The sequence below is a fragment of the Lutra lutra genome, chromosome 6, assembly GCF_902655055.1.
Source record: "Lutra lutra chromosome 6, mLutLut1.2, whole genome shotgun sequence".
NCBI lineage: Eukaryota > Metazoa > Chordata > Mammalia > Carnivora > Mustelidae > Lutra > Lutra lutra.
Genome location: NC_062283.1, coordinates 146,984,446 through 147,005,130, shown reverse-complemented (window position 1 = coordinate 147,005,130; position 20,685 = coordinate 146,984,446). Strand labels below are relative to the sequence as shown.

Here is a 20,685-nt window from a genome sequence, read left to right as displayed (position 1 = left end):
ACAGGAATTTAAAAAATAGTGCATATACTCGCATGATGTGTTCTTTCTCACAACTTCCCTGGACCTACTTTCAGGGTTAAAGGACCTTCTGTAGCTTCACATAAATGAGTTGAAATTCTGCCCTGAACCCCAGCATCATGTGGAAATTTAAGAAGCTTCTTAAGACCCAATGATATGATGAAAGTTTTGCGGTGTCACTGAATTCCTCCTTTGGCCTCCATTTCTGGTGGGAGAGTGGGGTTAAAGTTTAAGTAGGGGAAACAGGGAGAGAGGACCGCAGAGATATTTTTAATGTGCCTGATTGTTTTAATTATTTATATTGGGTCCAATTTTAGCCAAATTGGGACTTCATCCCTCCCACCCCACTCCTTCTGTCCTCTCAAATGACTGAACTGTGATTTGTCTTTAAGACAGTCTGGTCTTAACAGCTTTGCTCTGGCTTGGCTCCCCAGAGAAGATGTGCCTTTCTGGAACATGTGCTCTGCCAGGCTGGGATCTAGTTGTGTCCTTTGGGTGTTGGGCAAGCAGTGAGCTGCAGTTTCCTAAGAATGGGTACACCATGTGACTTGACCCTGCCTGCCTATCTGGGCAGGTAGAGGATTAGCAGACTGGCCGTCAAGGTGGCCTTCCATTATGGAAGGCCACAGGAGTGTTGCATTAGCCAGAATCTGGAGATGGCCAGGCCTCCCTCTCTAGAAACTTTCTGCTGGGCCACAGAGATGGGGGCCTTTTCAGGGGCCATGAGAAGCAGCATGGCAGAAGGGAAGACCAGTGTGGGGTGGCAAAGCCTGGGTTGGGTCCCCAACCCTGTCCACCTGCTTACTTTCTGTGGGACCCTGGCCTCCTTGAGACCAGAGGCTGTTTCTGGGTCTGCACTGGCCCCAACACTGGGAGGTATCCTTGCATGGCCTTTCTGTCCTCATTTCCCAAACTGGTCAGGGAGGAGGCTGGGGTAGAGGCCAACATCTTCAACCACCAGCAGCATGGTGGGGCCATTTTGGGGGTGTGTGAACACATGTGCAGAGCTGCAGGGTAAACTGGGCCCATGTCACCCAAGTTATCTGTTCTGCCAAAAGATCCAAGATATATTTTAATAAAAAAAAATGAACGTGAATATGCCATTTTATAACACAAAACATTTACATGAACTTTTAGGGCAAAACATGCTTGGTGGTTTGGATGACTTTAGGCCATCCCTCCAGATTCTTTAGTTAGCTTCCTCGGCTGACGGGAACATCCCTGCGGAAAGTTTTTAGAGGAAAACTGAGCTGGATGATGTCTAAGTGAATTTGTGGGAAGGAGTCGTTTTATCATGCTGCCCCTTCCACCGCCTCTCCTCTTTACTATTGTCACTAAACAGAGTCTTGGGGATGGGATGGGATGGGATGGGATGGGGCAGGCCATGAGTCATCCCTGGTGAGTGGCTTGCCTTGACTCTTCCTTGGCTCTCTGTTCCTGATGGTATCATTGATGGAGGGTTGCTTGAGTCCCTCTCTTTTTTGCCTATGGTCACCCACCCTTCTGGACTTTCTTCCCTTTTACTGGAATAACCCCTTCTCTGGATTAGCCCAACGGCCATTCTGTTCTTTCTAATCTCTCTTTCTCTCCCATTGCCTTGACAGTCTCTCTAAGGAGTTGCTTTAACTCCTACTGCTTATAGATATCTTTTATCTTATCACCAGTTTATGATACATTACCTCCTGTTCTCATAAGGATTTCTCTCACTGGGGTTATCTTCTGAAATTTGAACAGAATAGTCAGGCCTCTGAAATTTGCCAATTCAAATGTTCCCAAGCTGTCCTCAAGGTACCCATCACTTTAAGGGTCCCATGCCTTCTAGGGGTTGAAAATAAGCCAACCCAAACCTCCTGCCTTAAATAAGAAGCCTGGGCATAGGCAGACCTTGTTATAATAGAGGGAAAGAGGAGAGCCCAGTATCTAACTACCCCAATAAACCACATTATTTCTCTTTACAATAAGACGTTGGTGGAGGAAAAAAAAATCTGAACTGTGTACTTTGCCCAGGCACAAGCAAACCAAGTTTTATTAGATATACTTGAGAATAATAAGGAAAAAGGGTAGGCTTCTCCTCTGTGTGTGTGTGTGTGTGCATGTGCGTGTGCATGCTCTTTTTAAAACCATGTTTTTGGGCCACCTGGCCAGCTCCTAACCTCTTGATCTCGAGGTTAGGAGTTCAAGCCCCATGCTGGGTATAGAGATTACTTGAACAAATAAAACCATGTTATCAAGTGTGGATATGCTGTATCACTTGACCCAGTGTTTCACTGAAAATGGAAATCGTGCCGTCAGAGTCTTAGGGTCCGATGGCGTGTGTGCATAAGGAGCACTACAGCATATTCCGGTGAAATTCCCACTTGAATATTCGTGTGACATGGGGCAGGGCTGAAAGGGAAAATGTACTCTGTGATCATGGGGAGTTTATTGTCTAATGAAGTCTAAACCACCAAGTCTGCGAAAGCACACTGCATTTAAGAGATGGTAGAATTTCTAGTTGGTGACAGATTAGACCACGTGGTGGATAGCCCCACATCTGCAGTGCATGGTGGGAACAATTATGACTGAAAGCCTGTGTACTTTGTGAGGCTTAATCTGATTTTCCCCTGAACCTACTCACACAGCAAGTATAATCCTGAAGTCACTGGCTTGACAGGCTCGGTTACCTGTTGGCCTGGGCAAATGGTGACAAAGGACTAATTGATAGCAGGGTAGGAAACGAAAGAAGAGTCAGCTAAGAAAACTGTCAGTGGTTGTAGGTCACTCGTGTCTGGTAGACACGGGGTCCTGAGCCCTTGGTGTGGCATCCAACGTCCTCTGTTTACGAAAGCAGGACAATCCAGAGGACGCTGGAAAGATGGCCACCAGAAACAAAGAATGGTTTTGTCCACTTTTTTTCGGGCAATTTCATTCTAAATTTTAACTTTCCAGAAAATTATTTCATTCAGAACAAGTTGTCCCCTGGCTGAGATGGGTGAGGAAGGAAATGGTGACAGATAACATTGAGGTGGCCAGCTGCTTGTTCCTGGCCACAGCCCTCCCCCGGGGAAGCTGGGCTCTGAGCTCCAGGTGCCAGATGGAGTGTCCTGTTTGGTTCTTACCCCAGGCTATGACAGAGACTGAGGTTAAGTCATTTGCTCAGGGTCACATAGCCCATAAAGGCAAACCAGCTCTTTGGCTCTTGAGTCCCTGCTCGGGTGTGAAAGTTGACACTTGGCAGGACTCAGCCTCTTCAGATCCTCAGTATAGAAGGTTCCGTGCTAGAGGAGTGTAGCAAGGGGCAAATGGTCTGTGTGTAACTAGAGTAGCGAGAGTCTGGTAGGTTCTATTATCTCTGACCAACACAGATTCCTAGAACAGAGGTCGAGTTAAATTATTGAGGTATCCCACATCAAATATAGCTTGGTAGCATTCCATTTTTAGCTGGGTTTTGGGCAAGTAAAATATCCCACCTGACTGTAGGGGATGCCACTTTGTTAATGATGATGTCTTAATCTGGGTGTGGTATGGCAGCTACATTCCCCTGACTCTATGGTCGACTTATTAATACAGCGTGAGCTGCGTGTTTGTCTATAACGGTGTGGTGGGTGTGACTGGCCATTCAGGTCACTCGTGTCATGAATATTTATTACCCCCCTGCCACAGCCAGGTCCACATGTGGACACTGTGGATCCCAGATGAAAACACAAGCTCCTAAGGCATTCAGGCTTGTAGGAAGGCAGACAGATATGCACAGGGAAACATTTACCAATGTTCCATGGCCTTGGTACTGTGCTGAATCTTTTACATCATTTACTCATGCGGTAAGGGACGATTACCACGAAGTGGTTAAGTCCTTTAACCGTGGACTTCACAGTGAAGATAGAAGGGGCCATGAGAAGACAGGGAAAAAGGGTTTAAGGGGTTTAAGGGGAAGCAGCGGGATGGTACAGTCTCGGGCAGGGTTTGGAAGGGTGAACACAGGCTGCGAGGAGGGGAAAGGGAGGGCATCAGGTGGAGGGGACAGAAGAGAGGGGAGAGAAGGTGTGCCCTCAGGGGAGACTGTGCTGACCTCACCACCTGGCCTGCCCTCACCTTCCCTTCTAAAAACACACTGCAATTCCGGGAGACTGGCTGTTAGCATTTAAAATTCTCTCCTCATTGTTCCCTACCCTGTAGCAAGCTCCTTGAGGCCTCTGTCCAGAGGTGGTGCCTCGGTAAATATTTGTTGGAGGAACAAAAGGCATCCTCTGAGGAGGGGGCCCTTCCAGGGGGAGGGACTGTCACCCCTGATCCTGAACAGCATCCCAGCTGTGAGTTGCCAAGCCGTGGGGCTTTTGTAAAAGAAGACTGACCCTCCTTCCCCAGGAGAGGTTTCTGCTAGCGTGCAATGTGGGTCAGTGCCCGTCCCACACGCGTACGGTGTCAGGTGGCTGTGGGTGTTTTTGATGGTGGCCCACCCGCCGGTGCAGTTGGGAGAACAGAGGTGAGAGTCCCGTGTAAAGGCTCTGTGAGCTCAGGTGCTCAGCTCTGGCTGGTAGCTTGCAGCTATAAGCTATGGAGTCAGCTACTGACGTATTTTTTTTTAATGAACCCCTTTCCTGGAGATTTTTGTTTACTTTCTGGCAACTCTTAAATGCCTTCCTGAGTTGGGCGGATTTGAGGAGCTGCCATTGGGATGGCAGGGTGCCACCGAGTGGGCGTGGCCTCGTGGGTGTGTGACCGGCAAGGTCACACAGGGACTTGCACTTGGTGTGAGATTCTGCGGTCACATCTTGAAATTCTTAGTATGTTTTGAACAAGGGGCCCTCCATTCTCATTTTGCCCTGGGCCCCCTAATTATCTCGTCCATGTGGTTTTGAGTCTAGGGAGGTTTATTGGGTTTTGGTGAATGCCAGGTAGAATGGGAAAATGACAGTCCTGCCCTAAATCTGGGCAGCTTTTCTTTTTTTTTTTTAAGATTTTATTTATTTATTTGACAGAGAGAGATCACAAGAAGGCAGAGAGGCAGGCAGAGAGAGAGGAAGGGAAGCAGGCTCCCTGCTGAGCAGAGAGCCCGACGCGGGGCTCGATCTCAGGACCCTGAGATCATGACCTGAGCCGAAGGCAGCGGCTTAACCCACTGAGCCACCCAGGTGCCCCTGGGCAGCTTTTCAAAGGCAGGACCTTGTGAGACAAGATGGCCACAGAAAAATAAATCCGTGATCACCAGCAGCCCAGAGCGGAGGGGCGACGGCTATCGCCACTGTCATGTCAGGTCATCTCGGTATAGGATGGATGGTTGTTGCTTAGCAAAGCTTGTGGTGATACTGTCCCCAAGTTCTTGTCCTCTGGTCATGTGATTAAGCCTTAAACTGAATCTTACTAAAACCCAGTCTGAAGAATGGCTGTCTGTGGACGGTGTTTCCATGGTTTTTTGGGAGGAAAATAGAACCATCTTCCAACATGGGAAGATGCCCAAGTCCAAGACTAAAGTTACCTCAAATAAGGGAAATCATTTCTGGCGATCGTGAGAGATTCTTGCTCTGCTGTGTCCGTTGAAGTGTGTGTGTTTGTCTTCTATATGTTGGTTTGCCTTTCTGACTCAAGACATGAAAAAAAATGGATGTTTCATGTTTTCTACCAAAAACATCAATTTTATATTCAGTAGAAGGTAGGTAGCTCTTTAAGTAACAAAATTCTAAAAATTGATACTTGGACACTTTCAGGTATTTGTGGACATTCTGCCAACCCTGTTTGTAGGAAATTTGTTTTCCAGTGAGGAAGCATAGAGAAATACAACGGTGAAGTTGCTGCCATGTTAATTCAGTTATCTCCGTCAAGACACATCACTTTTTAAGGAATGCAGTGAATTTACGGTTTCCATCTCTGAATTGTCATTCTCGATCTTGGCAATCTTGCGGGGAAATTGGAAAAGTATCATAAAACTGGAGACAAGTAAAATTCCCTGTTTCCATAAGTGGGGAGATGTAAGTACTAGAGCCTTTATTCTGGTATGCAGGACTTGTCCCGAATGGTTCAATTTAGTAACTAATAAATAATCACATGGAGCCAGCCTGCAGCCACTGAAGCTGTATTATGCTGAGTTGACTTAACTCATTTTGTTGGTACCATTATTGGGTGAGTCAGTTGGGAAAATGGTGGTGCAAAGGCGTTATTTTTATTTAAGTAAAAATATAACAGAATGTATGCTAACATCTTTGTGCATATGATAGTGAAACTGGGGTTTGGGAGACCAGCTGGACTCAAAAACTAATGGGACAACAAAACAGGCTTGTTTTTATTTCCACTGTGAAATAGAAGACGGAACTCATGCTGTCTTTCTTTTTTTCTATTTTATATCTCTTTCTCATTCATTCCTGCCCACATTCCTTTTTAATTTTCATGAAGAAAATTAATTTGAATCAGTTCCTCATATTCAAAGGATTGGCCTGTCATTCTTTTTCATTGTTGGGAATTCAACCATTTTTTTAAAAATTTCCTTTTTCCATTCATTCATCTAATTTTTGGATGACATTTTGAGATCTCCTTTACATATCATAAAATTCACCCATTTTAAGCGTACGGTTCAATGAGTTGGGACGTTTATACAGCAATTTATACATACAATTGTGTGATGGCCACCAAAATCCGTCATAGAGACTTTGATTACCCCTAGCGAGTTCCTGTCCCTTCTCGCGTGCTTCTCACTTGTCCCCGTAGCCCCATGTGATCAGCAACCCATTTTCTGTTTCTCTAGTTTCTCCTTTAACAGGAGCTGCATGTTGATGGAATAATTCACTGTCTAGGGTTTTCTGTCTGGCTTCTGTCATCGAGCAGGATTTTCTGAGGCCTGTCCATGTGTTGCATGGGCCTGTAGTCTGTTCCTTTGTTTTGTTGAGCATTACTCCGTTGTGCGGCTAGACTGCGTCTCGTTTATTCACTCACCTGGTGAAGGATACGTGGTTTTCAGCATCCATCCAGGTTAAGTTTACCACTTTTATTCCTGATCCAAAGTACGGGTTAGAAATAAGTCACTTTTTCCTCGCTACATCATCCCTACCCCCAGAATCCCACTGGAGAAACTCAAACGTGCATAGGAAGGGCTTGGAGGAAGTGAGAGGCGAGCTGCCTCCAGCCTCCCCAGCCTTCAGCCCCCCCCCCTCAGAACAGTGCAGCAGGTGTTTGGAATTGGATGCTGTAGTTTAATCGAGTTAACAGTTCTGACTCTGGGGAAACAGCAAGTCTCTCCCACCTAAACTAGACAATAGGGAACATACATTCCTGACTTCTGTCCTGACTCATTTGTCTTCCAGCCAAAAAAATGTAAAAATTTCAATGTTGCGCATTAATGAGCCCATTTTTTCTACTCAATTACTTATCTCCCCACTGGTTTCGCTAACTAAGTGAAACTTTTGGCAACTCACCAGATTTCATTCACAAGCTCTTTCTGTGTCTGCCACACACAACCCTGTGCTGGCTCCTGGAGGATGGGGTAAGCCACCAGACACCAGCCCTGCCTCAGGGAGTGCTGCTCCTGGGAAGCATCATCAGCTTCTGCTCTGTTTGGCTGTTGAAGGGCAGCTGACTTTATAGCTCCAGTAAAATCTCTTTCACATATTTGAGCCCTGAAATTGCATCAGAATTTAATCACAATGAGTCTGCCCTAGGAAATATAGCCTATTATATACTTTAGTGGGTCACATTGATAGTAAGGAACATAAGCAGAGTTTTCAATGTCGGGTATTTAGAATCCTTGACCTACTGAAGGTTTTCTCTGAATCTTAAGCATAGAGCCTAATTACCCTATATGGTGGCAATAGCTTCTCTTGGCCTGCATGCCTACGGTTGATTGCCTCTGCTCTTTGAGACTGACTGGAAGACTTAGGGGGAGTAAATATCCTTATAGCCTTTGCCCACAGGCTTCTCTTAGGATCGAAGGTGAAGTCCCATCCTACCTTTATTTATGGTCTAGGGTCACAGATATCATCCAGCTTAGGAAGATACAATCCACATCCTTGCAGTGTTCTGGTGGGCACTCCCATCACACCCACAGACCTGGCCACCACCATCTTGCTCTGTTCCCTGGGTGAGGGGAGGGTGCCTTTTTTTCTGCAGGCTGAAATTCCCCTCTAAGGACTCACCCATTCCTTTTTTCCCCCACAATGTCAGGACATGTGTGATCATATCACAAGTAGAGTGAAACTGACTATGTTTATGTTTTGTCATCTGTAGGGCCAGGAGTTTGTTTTGCTTTTTAAAACAACTGTATGGGGGCATCTGGGTGGCTCAGTGGGTTAAGCCTCTGCCTTCAGCTCAGGTCATGATCCCAGGGTCCTGGGATCGAGCCCCACATCTGGCTCTCTGCTCAGCAGGGAGCCTGCTTCCTCCTCTCTCTCTGCCTGCCTCTGCCTGCTTATGATCTCTCTCTGTCAACTAAATAAATAAAATCTTTAAAAAAAAAACAACAACTGTATGACATAGAATTCATACCATAAACTCACCCATTCAAGTGAACAACTCAGTGGTTTGTGATCTATTCAAAGTTGTGCAATCATCACCACGATCTACTTTTAGAACATTTCATCACCTCAAAAAAAAATAAAAAAAATTAAAAAATAAAGAAACCATACCCAGGGGCAGTCACTCCCCATTCCCCTCCTTTCCAGCCCTGGACAGCCACTAGTGCACCTTCTGTCTCTGTGGATTTGCCTATTCTGGGTCTCTCCATACACAGCACCATACAGTATGTGGTCTTCTGTGACTGGTTTCTTCACCTGCTATAATGTTTTTGAGGTTCACTCATATTATCGCATGTATCAGTCATTCATTCTTTTTCGTGGCTGAGTAATGTTCCATTGTGTGGATACAACCATTCTGTTTGTCCATGCAACAGTGGACGGACATTAGAGCTGTTTCCATCTTTTCGCTATTATGAACAATACTGCTATGAACATTCACATACAGGTTTTGGGTAGACTTCATGTTTTCATTTCTTTGGGGTACATACTAGGACTGGAATTTGGGGATCACGTGGGAACTCCACTGAACATCTGGGAAACCAGAGCCGGTGCTTTTCATTCACTTCCTAAAATCTTTGGGAGCCTAAGGAAACAAGGATATTTTGCATAGATGTCTCACACCTTCAAAGCCAAGTCCCTTTGGTATTCAGGCCTATCTCAAAATGTTATCAGAGACTTGGTGCAGGAGAATGTTATGCATGAGATACCACAGAGAAGGAATGAAGAAGAAACTGTCAGAAGGGCTGTTGGTACAGCTCAGGTAGTGGTGATTATGTGGGGTTTTATGATGGGGAACCAGGGCTGTGTCCTGTCCAACCTGATGTACTTCTGTACTGCCCTCAGGATAGTAAAAATTGTTGGGTGTGTTCAGCAGTGTGTGCCTTTTTCTTTTTCTTTCTTTTTTATTTTACTTTTATTTGCTTTTCTTTTTCTTTCTTTCTTTCTTTTTTTAATTTCAAGTCAGCTCCATGCCCAGCATAGGGTTTGAACTCAGGACCCTGAGATTAAGAGTTGCATGCTCTGTGTACTGAGCCAGCCAGGTGCCCCAGTGTGTGCCTGTCTCTGAACAGTTTTAAGACACCAGCTTTTTTGAGTTCAGGCATTGTATTTCCAGAACTCTCCACTCTGCCAGGATTTGCTTTCTTAGAAAGTAGGAAGTCCTGTGAAGAGCGCTATCTAAAACCAAGCACTTGCTTTCTGTATTGAATCCATTTTTTGTTCTCTCATTTGAGTCAGTATTTACCGATCTTTAAGAATTAAATTACTGTTCGAATAAAGCTTAGATCAAGGATCAAAGGAGTAAGTCTCCAGCAATAAACCATTGCTAAATTAAACTTCTGTCTGTGGGAAGGGCCTGTTGAAATGGTACCTTGAAGTTTTGTAAGAATGTATTTTCCCCCATATTCCCTGATATTTAATTATTTCTTACTCTGTACAGAGAAGGGACATAACCATGAAAAAGGATAACCAATGAATTTTCACATATATAAATTACCTTTTAATATTTTGTAGAATTTAAAACCAGTTGTCTTATTTTCCACCCCCAATAGTTTTGTGGAGTAGATTGCTGGGAGTGATAGAAAAGGAAACTGGAAGCCCAAACTAGACAAATCATAGAACTTCCTTGAGCCTCCATTTCCTTATCTATAGAAGGGGTACACTGATAAATCAGAGAGCGTTGTCAATACCAAGTAATGTGCAACATACTTAAGTCTGAAAAGTGTGATGCAAAGTTTGAGTTTTTTTGTGTGTTTTTTTTTGTTTTTTTTTTTTAACTAAAATACAATACCCAAGTACAGTGATGATTTACCCTGACACTCTTCTACCAGGAGTATTTACCAGCATAAAGAAGAAAATTATTGTTTTCCATTATCTCTAACCGAGAACATCCTCTGGGGTGTTAACTGTCTGACCATTTTGAAAAGCAATTTGTTAATATCTGGGAAAGCTAGAGGTGTGCTGTTAGACTAATGTAGCAATTCCAATGCCAGTGGTCATTAATGCTCTTTAAGTCATACAAAAGAATACTTTTCTGCTCTTAGAACAACTGGATGCATAACATTTCAAAAAATAGTGAGTGTAGAAAGGAAATAATAAAAGGATTCAAATATTATTTATATATATCTTTACAACTAAAGACTTACATATTGTCTGTGAATACAGATGCATACACTAGAAAAATAGACACAGAAGAAAACACACGGATTTCAACCTTAGAGAAGTGACTTCAATATCTATAATAGGTTATTCCTTAACACACACACATACACACACACACACACACACACACACACACACACACACAAAGTGGGGCACCTGGATGGCTCAGTCAGTTAAGCATCTGCCTTTGGCTCAGGTCATGATCTCAGGGTCCTGGGATTGAGCCCCGCATCAGGCTCCCTGCTCAGTGGAGAACCGGCTCCTCCCTCTCCCTCTGCCATTCCTCTGACTTTTGCTCTCTGGTTCACTCTCTGTGTCAAATAAATAAATAAAATCTTAAAAAAAAAAAACCCACAAAGCAAACATGACTAAACACCAATGAGGTAAAACATTTTGTATGTTTTGTATATTTAAAATATTTCAGAAATTTTAAAAAGTTTGGTGGCTTATCATCCAGACTATTTCCTAAGCATAGAGATACACTCCTCTTGTCTTATACATTTTGTTTCCTGCCATACATATTTTTGTTGATTGTGCATATTATAAACATCTTTTTGTCACTCAATATAATTTCTCGGTGTTCTTCCTGGCCCTCCTAAGTCTTTCTGTTACAATGTAATTACTTGCTCAGAGAAGAATTTTTAGAGGAAACAAAACGGCTGGTGCAACGGCTGGTGCTTCCTCTTAATATTTTACAATTATTTTCCATTTATTCATTTGTAATTCAAAGTGATTTCTCATTCTCTTCTGATATATTTGGTTCCTGACACTGAAGGAGCTCATAACCTAAAAGCAGAGGTAAAATTAAAGTCTGGTTTAATCAGGGCACAAAGAACCCATTGAATTTCTTAAGCAATTCCTCAAAACTGGGCATTCACAATGTGGAATTTTAACTTACTATTTCCAAAAATAACCATCAAACAAGTGTCAGTTGGAAAGAAAATTCTCCCATCCTGGTGGACCTCATTCAGTCACTGGCTGCTGCCCATGTCTCCCTTCAATTTTTCCTGTGCCCCAGGATGCCCTGCGGTTTGCCTGTGTCCCAGGAGGCCCTGCAGTTCCCTGTGTCCCAGGATGCTCTGTGGTTTGCCTGTGTCCCAGGAGGCCCTGCAGTTTACCTGTGTCCCAGGATGCTCTGTGGTTTGCCTGTGTCCCAGGAGGCCCTGCAGTTTACCTGTGTCCCAGGATGCTCTGTGGTTTGCCTGTGTCCCAGGAGGCCATGGAGTTCTTTGCCTATGTCCCAGGAGGCGCTGCGGTTCCCCGTGTCCCTGAACTCCCTTTGGTGTTCCCTGTGCCCGAGGCTGTCGGTGCTTCAGCCGAAAGTGGCCCAGAGGCCTTGTGAGGCTTTGCTGTCCCCTCTGGTCTTGGATGCATTCCTGTTCTGGGTTCTTGAGATGCACCAGTTAAGACAATTAAAGCTCCGTGCTGTGCTAGGGTTTCCATTCCCTGATCTCTAGTGGGTAACGTGTCCTTTTACAAATTTGAACTATTTTCCTTGTTGCAGAAACATCCTCTAGGTAGATAAGCACAATACCGAGCTAGCAGGACCCTTACAAGCACTGAGAGTAATTCTGGGATCCTGGAATGGGAAAAGTACGGCCCAGGCAGTGGCTTCGGCCTCCGTCTTGGTTTTCCTCATCCCTGTCTGAGATTATGTTGGCATGAATGTAGCTCCACGGTAGAGCTTCCCGGTTTCCTATGGAATCGTAACAAGAGATTGGTAAAGGCTGGTCTGTGCTAGGCAGTAAGATTTGCTGCCTCTGAGAGAGAAAACAGCATCTGGTCGAGGGCCAGGGAAGAAGCAATGCTCCAAACTTTGTTCCTACGCTGGTGCGTGATGGGGCCAGTCACCTGACTCTCTCGATGGCCCGTGTTTCACCTCTACGATGAGCAGTTGGAGTTGACCCCTATAGTTCATTTCCTCTCTGTTGATTGGTATTTAAGGTAGGAATTAGAGTGTGAACTGAAGGAATAGGGAGGATCTTTCACTAAATGCCTTGGATACAACTGGTTCAATATTTGGAAACAAGTCCGTTTAGATCTTCATGGATTATCATAGCCAAAAATAAATGTCAGATCAAATAGTTAAGAATAAAAATTAGTTATGGAAAAACAATGACCTATGTTTTCTGCAGGGTGGAAACTAAGGATAGAAGGATGCATTTTCTAACTCGAACTTCATGAAAGAAATCATAGTTCTTTATAATAATTTAAAGCTCCAATGAGCTAAAAATAAGAGCAGGCAAACTGGGAAAAATGGTCATTCTAAATGGACTAGGAAAGACACTATTCTACTTAATATATGAAGAGCTCATGAAAATTAATATGCAAGAAATAAATGGGCAGTAGATAAAAAGAAAAGTCAGGAAGAAAAAGCAATACTTTAATGAATGTTAAAAATATTTAACTTTACTTGTCACTCTGAAAAATGCAAATTAAAACAATGAGACACACATTTAATGAAGAGTGAGTCTTGTTTTCCTTGTTCTTAAGTGAGAATTCTTATTTTTGACAGACATGTGAGGAAATGGGTATCTTTGTATTTTGCTGGAAGAATGTAAATAACTACAAACCTTTTGGAAATGGATTTGGTAATATTTACCAGATACCCCTTAAACTGCTCCTTGAACCCAGAAATCCTACCCATGCTAAGGAAATAACTGAAAAAACAGAAGAAAAGTTACTCCCCAAATTATTAATCATTGCTTTATTTATTATTAAAGAGGCAAAAAGAAGTCTAAACAGACAACAATGAGGCAGTAAGATAATAAATAACTGAAGAGTTATCTTGTGATAAGTGGACATTGAAAATTATCTCGCTAAAGTGGAAGAAAAGGACATATGAAATTGATTCAACCTAAGAGCTCAACTGTATTTAAAAACAAAAAGCCTTCTGCAATGGTTGTACCTAGCAAAGAAAAAAAAATAAAAAGTCTATGCATTCACCAAAGACATGATCTCTGACGGTTACAGGTGCTAAAATTTCTACATTTTAGAATTTTACAAATTTTCTATAATGAATGTGAATTACTGTTATGATCCGGGGGGGAGATTATCTTTAAAAATATTCCATGATTATGACTCAGTGACTTACATAGTATAATTTTCTTTACTTTTACCAGGTTTGTGTTTTATTTTATATTTGTATTCTTAATTTTTTTAGATTTGTATTTTAATAAAAGAGTCTTTGTTTAAAACCAAACCTAACCAAACAAACGAACAAACAAAAAACCAGTCCACTCTGGTCCCAACCAATATCTGAGCTCCCCTGAGGAGGTTTAAGCAGGTAATTTGCTTTCATTTTGTTGTTTTCATGTCAGTTTGATATACGGCCTCATGCAATTTTAGCATTTGTAGAAGAGGATTCCATGCTCATTACACAACGTGATGGCTTAGGGAGGAATCATGGGGGTTATCTGCATGGCTTTTGCAAGGAGAATAAATTGTTAGGTCACCTGCCCTGTGCTTTCTGTAATGGGAAAGAAACCTAGGACAGTGTCAGTTCATACTGTTGCTTTTGCGTTTTGCTTTTGACGATTCAGAGTTATTGCTATGAAGATCAAATTACATTAGGTCATCTAGAGATGCAGACTGGACCAACATTTGTTGAGCATCTATTTATTCTGTAAGAAATGGATGGGGTGGGGGTTCATCCTGGGCCGGGAAATCTTACTCAGTATGTGCTGTAGTTTGTCAAGTGTAGTTCTGACCCACATAAGACACAGAGAGGGGGGTGCGTGCCTGGGTGGCTCAGTGGGTTAAAGCCTCTGCCTTCAGCTCAGGTCATGATCCCAGGGTCCTGGGATCGAGGCCCGCATCGGGCTCTCTGCTCAGCGGGGAGCCTCCTTCTTTCTTTCTCTCTCTCTGCCTGCCTCTCTGCCTGCTTATGATGTCTGTCTGTCAAATAAATAAATAAAAATCTTTATTAAAAAAAAAAAAAAGACACAGAGAGAGGCCCAGAGAGAATCCCCTGTCCTTACCTTCAGAAGCCTAATGCAATGGTATAAAGTTAGAACAAGACATATGAATCAACTTTAACTGAATGGATGAACGAGTAGCTTCATGGGCAACCTAATGAATGAATAAAGCTATCAATGGGTTAATGAATGTTTGCTCAGATCCAAGAATACCTATCCAGGATTCTACCTCACGGAAGTTGAAAAGAACATCACTGCTCTCACCAAGCAGAAAAAGAAAAAGAGAAGAGCTGTGTTTCGCGGTTTATCGCTGCTGTTATTTAATTAAACTTTTCGAGGAATAGTCCGTCCGTAATGACCCCAAAAGCGCTGTTCCTGTCTGAATACTTCAATATTCTGTGGTCATATTTCAGACCTCTCTAGCAACAAGGATACTGTAAGTCAACTTATTTTGGGCCCTCACAGCCAGCAATTCTGTCTTCAATAAATGATTCATGTCAGGAAAGCATTTGAGTGCATTTCTTTTTTAATAAGTCTCTCTTCAGGTCCATTATGCATGAATCAAGTCAGGGAAATTGCCTGGGTTCATTGGCATCCCTTTCTGAAAATCAAAGAAATGAAAGATTTAAAATCTAGCCTTATTGATCTCCCGCCTTCCACGTACTCTTTACCAGAAGAGGAAGAATTGGCAGCAACAGGGCCTCCCAGAACCCAAGGGTCAAGGATGCTTAAAGCACAGTGAGGAGGACAGAGAGGGATCCAGCAGAATAAGGAGCCCACTCACTGGTGCTCGAGGCACAGAAGAAAAAGGCCACTTGCTTATTTTACCCCAAATTGGTTCCCCCAAGTGGACCCTCCTGGAACCCTCCCCCAATACAACAACGAGCCCCAGTGATAATGACAGAGCCAGCGGACTGCCTCCTCTATGCCCTACTCCCTGGTCGAAACCCCAGGGTATTAACGCCATGGCCGTTTCGACGAATCCCAAGCACCGTCGTTGATGCAATGGGGAGAAGCAGCCCCGCTTCCCATTTTCTGAGCCACAAACTTGAGCGCGACAGAGCCCGTGCACACGCCTTACCTCACTGAACTCTCCCACTGTCCTTACCTGTGGTCAGTGGTCATATCCCACGGACAGATGGGGAAGCTGGCACTGTTGGAGGCCGAGCAGCCAAGCCGAGGAGGACACGTGGATGGTCCAGAGTCCAATGCAGACCCAGGTCAACACTGGTGCTTCCCTCTCTCTACTTCCCTCTTTGACTGCCGCTAAACTCATGAGGGCTCTAATCCAGCTGATACAAGCCGATGCAGGAGAAGCTCCCAATCAACGTCGCACCCCCTCGTTTGGGGGCAAACAGACTAGGTGAGCTGTTGTGTGGAAGAGAATCCTACATCCATGTGGTTTTGTTCCGTAGCCTTCAGGCTTCGGCTACTACCACGTCACATCTTCTCGGCCTTATCACTTTATATCTAATGCTTGGAGCTTCCCCAGGAAGGGCAGTTGGGCTATTTGTCAGAGGCTGGTGACCTTTGTCGGTTACATGCCCTGCTCCCATGGCCCCAAGACAATGTTGTCTGTGCATAATGGGCACTCTTGATGGAGCCATCGACCCAGACAGACTAGGTGGGCTAGGCCAGAATAAGTAAAGAGAGATTCGTGTGATCTTATCAACTTTACTGGAAAATCAATGCCAGACAATGGGCTCAGCTATCTCTGGTGGGTCGGTACCCCTATCCCCACGGTCTCCTGGCCTGGCCACTTCCAGACCATGTGGGGTTGTTTGGCCAAACTGGAGACTGCTTAAAGGTGAGAGCTCCTAAATACTGAAGAGATTAGGGTTGTACCCCTCCTCCAATGGGTATCGAGAATGAAAACATTAAATTATAAAATACGTGTAAGGAAATTTCCAACGAAGTTTTAAATTGGGCTGTAAGTCTTCTTTTAAAGGCTTTTCATTATTTGTTTTTGATTGATTTTTTAAATATTAAAGATCAGATTTTATGAAAAAATTTAGGCACCGTGATTCGCTGGTGACCTAACTTGCACTGTAAGTTGGCCCCAACCTCACCGTGCTCAGAAGTCAGCCCCCTGAAAACTGCTTCCTGGTGGATACGGACATACCTTTTATCTGCTTATTCTTAACTTACTCCCTATCGCCTGGGAAGCACTGGCATGTTCAGAGGGCACCAGGACGATTGTGGTCTTGATCTTATTAACACAGCTTTTTATTTCTCTTCAGCGACATAAAGGCAAAAATCCATATCATGAGTTCAACTTCTTTCTCCCATACAGTTGAAAGAGCTAATGAACTAAAGAGGGCCTCAGAATCAATGATTTTGAACAATCTTACTTGAGGACAGGAATGGGGACAAAATCAATTAAAACTCGTGAGTCAGCTTTGGAGGGGTCTTACGACTCTCTTCACCTCAGGGTCATCCCAGATTGTGTGGATGACAGAAAAGGTCCAGACAAGGACTCATTAAAACAAACAGAAGAGGGGGGACTGGCTGGCTCAGTGGTAGAGCGGGCAACTCTTGATCTCGGGGCATGTAAGTTCGAGCCCCATGTTGGTTGTAGAGATTGCTTAAAACCAACAGAAGAAACTTCGAGAACGACAGTGGAAAGATTAGTAAGATAAGATGGTAGATGGTTTGGGGTCATGGGCAAAGCAGCTGAAGGGGAATGAGACACTCCAGGCAGCCTGGGCGCACCGGCCGGCTTGAACTAAAGAGCTCCTTCCTGCCGGCGGAGCTGGGTGCTCTCTTTCTGTGCATTCTGCATGTAAGCGTGACACCACTCCTGGAAGGAGGGGATTATTCCCTCCATCACACAGACACACAAACTGAGGCGAGATGAGAAGCCCAAGGTCACGCAGTCAGTAAGTGGGGATTTAAACCCAGTGTCTGCCCATAGAGCGGCTCCGTGGCTGGCTTGGCCACGCTGCTTGTCACGGCCTGAGTGGGAAGGAGAGAAGTGGGCACCGTGAGACCGCAGGCCTGACCACGTTGCCTTGGTGACGGGAGGACTAGAGTAGGAGGTGGTTTATATACTGGATAAAGCTCTCTTTTTTGTGTTTTGGTGCAAGCTGGCGCTGCATCTGCCTCACGCCTGCTTCTGTAGGCCCAGAGCTGGTCCCGGGCCATTTCCCCGCTCGGAGAGGCCTGAGGGGATACGTGCCCAGGATATCCTCAGCTTCCACGTATTTCCACACGTGTCCCCCGTCACAGGTGTGTCACTGACCGGCAGCCGCCACCCCGCAGCGGCAACCGTGAAAGAGAGACACCAATTTCCATGCAAACATCCGTCCTGCTTCCCTTCTCTATTTGAAAAGCTTTCCTTATTAATTGGAATATTCTTACTTAAAGCAGGAATGTCGATGCTTCCCTGTTTGGAACATTAATTGCCCTCATTTTACCTCCATTTTTGGTTTCATGGTACTGGACTTTCGGGAAACTTCCAGAAATTGAACATCATGTAACAACGCATTTTCCACTGAGTCCCCAGCAAAATAGTTTGCACACTCTGGGCTGTCAGGAAAGTGGCCAGCGGGGGTCTCCCTGAGACTGCACGCACGCTGTGAGGTCAGAGCACCCCGCGGCCCTGTGACCGCGGAAAGCTGGACTGGGGTTCAGAAAGGTACGACATGGCTCCGGAAAGAAGGTATGACTGAGGCTGTGGGGGAACCGACCGGCTGGGAGGTTGCTCACAACTCAGGGTCACCCCAGTGTCCAAAATGGGACCGTGAATTGAAATATGGCATGGTGTTCTGAAGGCCCAAGTTCATGGGAAGCCTCGCTACCTCAGGCTTCCTGGGTCCAAAGCAGCATCCTAGCGGTCAGAGCCCGAGCCTGGGTCTCAGACATTTACTTACTCTTTGACCTTTACACGCTCCCTAGTCTAACTAACCCCATTTCCTCATCTGTAAAATGGGGGAACAGTGACTCCCCTGTGGGCTTTTGTCACAGGGAATGACGGTAATGTGTGTAGAACATTGGTGTGCAGGTCCCGTTGCACTGGTTACTACTCAGAAAATCTCCTGTTTGCCTCTGGACGTTTTCATCTCATACTTGTTACAGCTACAAAAGGCCTTAGAGAGTATCTGATTTAATTTCCTTCCATCTCTGTTCTCCAGACAGAAAAAGTTGCCTAGGTTATCCATCGGTGTTTGCCTCTGAGTCTTGGTCTTCTTGGATTAGATAGAAAACCTCTTCAGAATGTCTTTTTCTCATATAAGCTACTCAGAACCAACTATGAAATATAAACTTAGACGCCTCGATTTCCTATAGACTTAAGTTTTTATCACCCTAAAATTAAACTTTGGGGACAGAGCCTTTGGGTTATCACCCAGAGGATGTAAGGAAAGCGTTGAGCGTGATTGACGACTGCTTCTGAGCTTGGTTTGGTTTAACGGACATCCTGTACGGGACAGGGATGTGGGACAGAGGACTGGGCCATCAAATTTTAACGGAAGCTAATTGTAATCGGCTTCTGCCAAACCATGTGATGAGGATGATTTCTTTAGCTGAGCGCTATTTTAGTTAGAGATGGTCCCAGAGACGGTTACATTTGGTCTAGAACACTTTCTCTCCGGTCTTGTTTTGGGACTTGAGCCAATCTAAGTCTCAGGAATCCAAAAACTAAATTTATCCTTGTTTGTCAGGACCGAGTGCTAAGTGTCTGCCTCAGACTTCCACAAGTTAGTCGCTGCCCTCTTGGAGATCTCTACGAAATTCATTCAGCCTCACGGAGAAGGTGGGATCTGATGGTTCCAAGAGCAGAATACACCTCACTCATTTTCCCTGGGACTGCATCCATGTCCCTCTCCTCCGGGGCTGCCGGTGGCCCCGGGCATTCTCTGCCTTGCCGACCGAAAGTACTGGTGCGAGACAAACTCACCAGCTAACCCCATGTTTGCTTAGTCCACGCTGCTCTCTGCCAATCCCTGTAGTTTTCCTTTTCTTTTCATCTGGTCAGCCGAGCCCCTTTGAGAGCCCCTCTGTGCAGGAGCTCAGGAAGAGGGAAGGAGCCGGATCCCCTGAATGAGGAGACCCCATTGAAATAACAGGAAACTCAGGTGAGGGCATCGGTTTTCTGTATGAGAACCAGAGGCAGTTGGATCTGTAAAGGATCTCAGAGCTCACCTACTCAATTTCTTCCTAAGGAGGAAGATGTTGAAAGAGTAAGGCCAAGCCCAGACTCCAGGTTGGCTGACTTGTCTGAGTGTGTGTGGGGGTATGTGTGTTGGATGTGGGGGAGGGGGTGTATACATAAAACCACTGCTGTTAGTGTTTTCCTAAGGCTTTCTTTGCTTCCAGTACTTTTTCTATACTTGATTTTAAAGTTGTGAACCATATATATATATATATATATATATATATATATATATATATATATCAAATTTTGGGTCCTTTATCTCGTAATAGCATATTGAAAATATGCTCATTTTACTAGAAACCTATTATAGTGATACTTATTCAACCGTGTGGGTTTCCCATCATTCACTTTATTGTTTCCTCATGTTGGAAATGTAAGCAGTTTCTAATTATAGGTGCTTATAAATCATGCTTGCTGAAGATCTTCGGGCAGAGAGAATTTTTCTAAAAGTTAATTTTGTCCTTAAGAGAGTTTTCTCAGAAGCCGCGTTACTAGATGAAGCAGTGTGAAGATGTGTAAGGTCGCTCTAAAAAGCCCGCGTGGTGGTTCTCACACGGAGGCTAGGAGCCCCACGTGAGCTCGTCTCTTTCAGCATGGGGTGTTAGTATTTTCCTTTGGAATGTAAAAAATAGATTTTGGTTTGTTGGCTTAGTATTTACAAAATCTTTTCTCTCTTTTCTGTTTTGTGACCTGTTCTGGTGTTTGGAGTTAAAAGAGCCTAAATAAGGGGTTGTTTTGATTTCGGTGATGATGCTAAGTTGGTCATGGGTATTATTTTAGCAATTCACTTGGACTGATTTCTTTGGAAGAAAGTCCTGCTTCTTCTAAAACCCCGACCTGGTTCAGTGCCGCAATGTACATACAGCAAACAAGCCAGCGCTTCAGACACGCGCGAGCGCAGGAGCTAATCCACTTTCTCTCTTCCCGAGTGTAACCCAAGGTCGTGTTTATTTCATAG

General features: G+C 44.4%; 1 protein-coding gene across 3 annotated transcripts in view; it reads left to right on the top strand.

Moving 5' to 3' along the window:
• AGPAT4 (1-acylglycerol-3-phosphate O-acyltransferase 4) overlaps positions 1 to 20,685 on the top strand; it is a 111,627-nt gene that overhangs the window by 7,814 nt on the left and 83,128 nt on the right. The gene's annotated exons all lie outside the window — the stretch shown is intronic.